We start from the raw sequence: 7,128 nt of genomic DNA, 5'->3' as shown, positions 1-7,128 counted from the left end.
AGGTGATTGATGTGCAGTATACCCTGCTATGACCCCTGGAGCTGTCAGTTCATAGCTTGTGTCTGACGCAAAGCAGCACTGGATGGTTTGAGAGGCCGTGTCTATCTCTTATTCATATGACTCTGTCACAAAGGAAGGAGCTATTCATTATTTTGGATTCAGTTATGCTATTTAGGAAATATTATTTGTAAACTTTTGAAGGCTGAATTCTGCTCTGACTTTGGGTTTGAGTCTACCCGTATTGTAAAGTTCCCATTGATATGAGGGGTATAGACACCAGTGCTTACGCTCCATGCAATCCCATTGCACTCAGTGTGGTGGCCAGGGAATAAATCAGAGCAGAATTTAGCCTGACAAAAACAGTAATCTGCACTGGAGTTACCCTCCTCTTTTCTTAAATCAGCATAGATATTTTCTTCGCAATACAAAAGGACTCGTGCTGTCATGGATGTAGTGACTGGAAGGCTTGCACGCACCGATGCTCTCTTAATGTTCTTCTCTGTTAACACATTCCAAATTATTACTTGAAGTATTTTTTTCTATGCTGAGTAGCGTTTTTTGACTAAAAAGGAAGAAGAATCACAATTGTTCCTCAAAACAAAACAGTAACCAAACCAGCATGCATATGACAAAAGCAGTGCATAATTATAAACAGCCCACATTAATGCTGCAATGGGAAGATGTGATTATACCCCAAAATGTCAACATGTTCTCTCCTCCCTGCACTTTAGATAAAAACAGAGTAGCTGAAAATAGTTATTTTTTTTCTGCATATAATCCACCCATGGGGAAGGTCACAAATCTACTTCTGGATACATAAAAACTAGTTGAAATACTGCAATAAATTTGATTGATAACAGAAAAAAAATGTTGATTTTTGCACATTACTAATATGGTGCCACTATTGAAGTACTCACAATTCTCCCATGCTACTTAGTACAAATATAGGGCTTTTAATCTTTCAAGGGCTTTGAGATAGTAATTGCAGTTTCTTGCAATATGTTTGGGAAACCTTACTATATTAACTTTATGACAGGTTTCAGAGTAGCAGCCATGTTAGTCTGTATTTGCAAAAAGAAAAGGAGTACTTGTGGCACCTTAGAGACTAACAAATTTATTTGAGCATAAGCTTTCGTGAGCTACAGCTTATGCTCAAATAAATTTGTTAGTCTCTAAGGTGCCACAAGTACTCCTTTTCTTTATATTAACTTTATGTATCATTGTGGGCCAGGAACTGTAGGTAATTCTATATGGGAGGGTGATCAGCTGTTTTTAAGCTCTGGAGAACTGTGGTCATGCATTCATAACAAATATATATTCCTTTCCAAGGACCTGGACTTGTAGGGTTCTATCATGTCACCCCTCCTGTTCAATATGCACTTGTGGCCACTGAAAGATAGTGAAACATTCTGACCTGCAGTGCCACCAATGTGTGGATGACACTCAGATCTACATTTCCTTTTTGTCCAGTCCTGATACAGCAAATTCTGGGCTTTCCGAGTGCACGCTGGGGTGTATGGGCAGGGGAAGTGGACAGACTCCAAACTGGCTTTGACTCAATCCTGATTTTAAGCAGAACTAATGATGATAGGTGGTATGAATCATCTTGGGGAACAAGCAAGGGTGCTCAGTACATTTTCCTTTGGGACTGTAGGTCTCATTTGTGCCAAGAGATTGGGGCCATCTCAGTTCTTAAATTCTGAGGTAGCAGCTCTAGGACACAGACAAGGCTCCATGTATTCTGTAGCAACTTGAACCCTAATTCTGGAGCAAGGTCCTTGGATTCTATGGCTTTGTAGAACAGCAGACTGGAAATTCTGTGGCAGCTTCAGTTTAAATTTGAAAATGGAGGATTTTCTTGAAATAAGTATGAAAGCGAACAATACAACCAGTACAGTACTTAGTGTGTTATTTGGTTTAATATTCAATTCAGTTAACAATGCTGATTTTTAAACTATCTTTAGGTTTTCAGAGATACCACCCCCTACAGATGAGTTCACACTTCTATGAGCTTTTCTTTCGGACGATCATCTGCAGATCCAGGCAGATATCACTGCATTGGTTCCACTTGGGTCACGTTTTCAATGTTATTTTCACAGCCATGAGGACAAAGAGGATATTGAGCTGGATGCTCAGCTGGCATAAGTTGTCATAGTGCCCTTGTTTCAGTGCACCTATGCCAATTCATGTCAGCTGAGGATCTAGCTTCTTTGTTTTTTAAAATGAAAGCTTAAATTCTGAAGCATGATCTTGCAGCAAAGATTGGATTATATGGATGCAGAATCATGGAGAATACAGGGTCCTGGACACAGTGCCTGTTTCTATCTAACATAGGTCTAGAGGCTGTGCCTCTTTCTTTATGATGCGGACCCTGGCATAGTGACTCAGTCCTTTGTAAACTGTAACGTGGATTACTGTAACACAGGGCACTTGGCGCTACCTTTGAAAAATGTCTCTTAGGTGGGGGTCAAGGTACCATATTGATGCATAACACCAAGGCCAAATTCTGCCCTGACTCATACCGTGTGCAACCCTGTGCACTTTAGTGGGGTTGCAGAAAACGTGAGTGAGGGCAGAATTTGGTCCCAGCACACTACTCTCCAGCTATCTATTTGCATCAGAGTGCAATTTTATTAGGTTGGTTATCACCTACAAAGCCCTAAATGCTCTAGCATAGTTATCCCAGAGGACTGCTTCTCTCTACAGGGCACAGGGTTTTACTTAGTTTGGTCAACCCACTGAAATTAGTTTGCTTTCACATAATACTATGAATTGGTTTTTTTTATGTTGTTGCTCTGGAATGGGGGTTTGCATGGTTAGTCCTTAAGATCAGAGGCTGGGATTTTCTAATGGTTTTTATAAATGTAAAGTATTTGCCAAAGGGCACCAAAATACATTTATAAATAAACAAAACACAGGACTCCTGCCAGGAGGAGCACAAATGAAATTCACCAGACTAACATGTAGTTGTTTTCTTGTGTTGTCCCTTCTATTTCTTCATCCCTTTATTTTTCGTTTTCCATCTCCATGCCACTTTTCCCTTTTTGACATTTTCTTACCTCCTGCTTTTTTACTTTTAAAAGCAGTACCCTTTCCTCTCATTTTCTCCCTTTTATATTCACATTCTTTGTTTTCCTCCCCTTTGCCAGTCTCATGTCCCCTTGGTTTCTTTTCTCTGCTAATATCTGTCTTCTTTGCCAGGAGTGATATGCCTAGCTCCTTGGACCTAATCCTTGTTCTGGTGAAGCTCCACCATGTGATGGAATGGCAGATGGGCATCCCTTTCTGCTATAGCCTGGCAAAATGGTTGCCTTCTCCCCCTCCTCCCCCATCTACTTTGTTTCATGGCTCCCCCAGTCAGTCAGCCCCATGAAGCAGAAGGCTAGAGCCTGCTTGGAGTGGAGCATCCACTGATTACTTCATGAAGCATCCACTGATCACTTCATGAAGCTCTCACATCCCCATACAGCTAAGTTAGTGTCAGGTGAGTAAATGAGAGAATCTTGGGGATACACCTGTGCCTGAAATTCTGTATATATCACCTTCTTCTGTAACAGGTGTACATTCAGTTCTATAGGAGTGAGGTGGAAGGTGGGTGGCTTTCAAGGAGTCACTTATTGCTTTACTCAGTTACTGAAGTGCAGCTGTATTGAGAAAGGACACATTTGAGGTCATGCAACTTTTACCACCTCCGTTATTGCCTTCCTGGCCCTACACCGGATTAGTCTGAGCCCCTGGCAAGGCACCCACCTCTAGAATGAGAAACACTGCTCTAGTTCAAAGATACAGCTAGTTCCTATCTCCTTTACTTCCCCCATTCTGATCTTTCAGTCTCCTTTATGCTTCTCCCTATATTATATTATTACTCCTTGGTCCTCCCCAGATCTCTGCCCCTAAAATTTCTCTCTCAACCCTGTGTTTCTTGCTCACTCTCTCTCCCTGAGCTCCCCAGGCCAGTTTCTGACTCAGGGATGAAATTAACCCTGTGTTGAAAACCAGCGCAAGGCCTGTTTATCATGACCCACCTAAGCCCTAAATGTAGGGCCTAAGTGGTGCATAGGCTTTCTACTGGACCTTTGCACATGGATGACCTTCATCTCAAAAGTTTTGCTTGAGTATTGTAGGATTTGGAACTTTTGTAAGATTTGGTGAGATCTGGAAAGAAGGTTGTATAACTGGTTTATCTTATCAATAATTATAATTGGATAGTTTCCTTAGCTGATAGACTAAACCTCGGCCAAAGTCATATACTACATTAAACTAACAACAGAAAACTAGATGCGTTTGTTTTTAAATTATGTTTTTTTGTTAAGCATGAGATTTGCTGTATCTACAGAAAAAACGCAAAACAACTCAGTCTTTGGATAATCTGTTAGAAGAGTGAAATGCTATCATCTTTATTCTACCCTTGATTTGTTGATACTAGTCAGTTATAACCTATAGACCTGTCGTTGGTAACTATATTTTAAATCCTTGAGCAATTAATTCAGAGAAAGGGTTATACATTATTTAGTATGCATCTCGGTTAAATCAAAAAGTCAAAGGGACTAATTGTACTGCTCACCATTGTGAGTAAGGAGTTCATAATTTGGCCTGCATGACAGAAGAATGATCTTTTACTGTATTTCTTCATCTCTAGTAGGGTTGTTGCACTAATTCTTCTATGGAGTCCTTTCTCTGAGACCACATGCAGTATCGAAATGGAACTGATGAAGCAGCTCCAGCTTCTCCCTAGGACAGAAAACAAAAGGAATAAAAATAGATACCTAATTTCAGCAGTTATAAATTCATCACTAATTAAAGACTAACTATGCAGTTTTCACTGGCTATTGTGGTGAAAAATTAGGTAGATAATTTACAAAATTTATTTATCCTCTTAGCTTTAAAAAAAATCTATTTAAAGATCAAGTAATACACAATTCAGTTTAATAGGACACCATCACTATATAATTTACGCATTGCCTATGTTCATTAACTAATGAGATTATTTTTCTACCACATAAAAAGGTCATATTTTGAAAACATGAGATTAGTTTAAAATATAATCCAGCCATTTGGTAGTAGTACATTCCACAATGTAAAATTTGTTCCAGGAATTGTGTTATGCCACATTTTAAGTACTTTTTAAATTAAAATTTAAAACATATACTAATATAAGTCTAAAACAGCTAAATGGCAATGGGACAAAAAACACTTAAACTTGATACTGGTTACATGAGATTTCACTTGAGAGGGAACATAATGAGGACAGCATGACAAGATTTATTTGGTCATCTATATGCCTTTATTACTCCTAGGGGAATTCTGTGCCACTTCACACATGCAGAATTCATGTGTCCTTTTCTCTGCAGAAAATATATTCTGCTGGAGAGGCTCTGCAGTTACACCTTTTGCCCACCAGGGGCTGCTGTGGCATCAGAACAGAGACAGCTGGCTCACTGCTCACCTGCCATAGCAGTCAGCAGCTGATAGGGAGAGAGCAGAGGCTGCATTCCTCACAGCTCCCTGCCTGTGGGGCCAGGTGAGGAAGCATGAGATATGGGGGAGAACAGACAGAGCGGGGTACACAGGGCTACTGGGGGGGATCACATAGGCTGGTTCAGAAGGACTAGTTGGGGGAACAGACAGGACTGGAGCTGAATGGGAGTGGGGGTGCAGGGTGGCTCAGTTGGAGTGCAGGGCCAGAGGAGGATGGGGAGAGCTGAGTGGGAGTGTAGAAACTCCGGGGGCTAGGAGGGGCAGGGACACATGGGGACAGAGGTTTTAGGGACACATAGGGATGCGGGAGGGGTTGCTGAGTGGGGGTGCATGGACACATGGGAACAGGGGCAGGGACACATGGGATGGGGGAGGGCGTGCATGGAGATGGGCAAGGCAGGTGCAGGGACAGATGGGGACAGGGAGCAGGGGGTGGCTGAGTGGGGGTGCAGGGACATATGAGGACAGGGGGAGAAGGGTGCATGGGGGACAGGTGAGGCGTGTGCAGGGACACATGGGGACAAGAGGAAGGGTGGCTGAGTGGGGGTGCAGGGACACATGCATGGGGCACAGGGACACATGGGGACGGGGTAGGTAGATGTACCTGACTGATTGGAAGGGGGTAGGGGTCGGCCAGAGTCTGCACGGGGAAGGCTCCCCAACTTCCCAACGATCCCTCTTCACTTCACTCCCCCTCCCCAAAAAGTTCCATACTTCTCCACCCACACCCAACAACCCTCCAGGTTCACTCCCAGGCTCCTTCCCAGCAACTACTTCCCTCTCCTTCAGCTCCACCATTACCCCTGACTGCCCCAAGCCTTTGAACAGCTTCTGAGGGGCGCGGGAAATACGTTTCTGTATTGTAGTTTAAATGAATTATTCCTCAAAGTTCTGTATGCCTAGTAAGGAATCTATTTGTCAAAAAACATTTTCTGAATCTTTTTTGTTGTCTGTATTGTTACAGACATACTTGTTGAAAGGAATTTTGAAATAAATTACCAAAATAATTAAAACTGGCGTGACTATATTATGTTATTCTGACAAAATATGCAGAATTTTAAAATATTGTGCACAGAATTTTTTTTGGCACAGAATTCCCCCAGGAGTACTTTAGGGAAGAGATGTAATTTGAAACTATTACTTAGATAATACGCTCCTTGGGAACAAGGACTAGGTCTTCCTGTGGTTTTCTTACAGGACTGATCTCACCATAGATGCTGGAGAGTCCAGGCCAAATTAACCCTAGTGTAAACTGATGGAATTCCATCAAAATCAGTAAAGTTGCATCTTTTTACACCCAGTTCTGAATTTGGCCCTTAATCCAGAATTTGAACTCTCATACATCTGTTGACCAATTTCAGATCAAGACTGCCCTCCACTGGTTGCTTCTCTTCAATAAAACAATATTCTCTTCAGGAGGCACTGGTTCCTTCACTCCATTCACAGAAAGGTGTGTGATCTTCTCATGTATGACTTTGTGCTTGAGAAAATTGGAAGATCTGAAGGACTACAGACTCAAGGGTGTTCTGGAGCCAGCAACAGGGGACTGAGGAGTAGAATCTTGTCTCCTGCCTCGTCTGCTACGTGCTTTGCCTTTGAAAAAAGTCACTTACTACTTGTAGTTGGCTAACCGCTGATCACTAAAGCTTG

At 42.0% G+C, this 7,128-nt stretch overlaps 1 pseudogene across 1 annotated transcript in view; it reads right to left on the bottom strand.

The window, feature by feature from the left end:
* Positions 1-1,900: 1,900 nt before the first annotated feature.
* Positions 1,901-7,128, bottom strand: part of LOC311518899 (N(4)-(Beta-N-acetylglucosaminyl)-L-asparaginase-like) — a 33,478-nt pseudogene continuing 28,250 nt past the window's right edge. Inside the window, exon 4 of the transcript XR_014714675.1 lies at positions 1,901-4,731. The product of XR_014714675.1 is annotated as a N(4)-(Beta-N-acetylglucosaminyl)-L-asparaginase-like (transcript). The remainder of the gene's footprint in view (positions 4,732-7,128) is intronic.

This window comes from Lepidochelys olivacea, assembly GCF_965140295.1.
Source record: "Lepidochelys olivacea isolate rLepOli2 genome assembly, chromosome: 3".
NCBI lineage: Eukaryota > Metazoa > Chordata > Testudines > Cheloniidae > Lepidochelys > Lepidochelys olivacea.
Note: the sequence above shows the minus strand (reverse complement) of the source record. Positions and strands in the feature narration are given on the sequence as shown.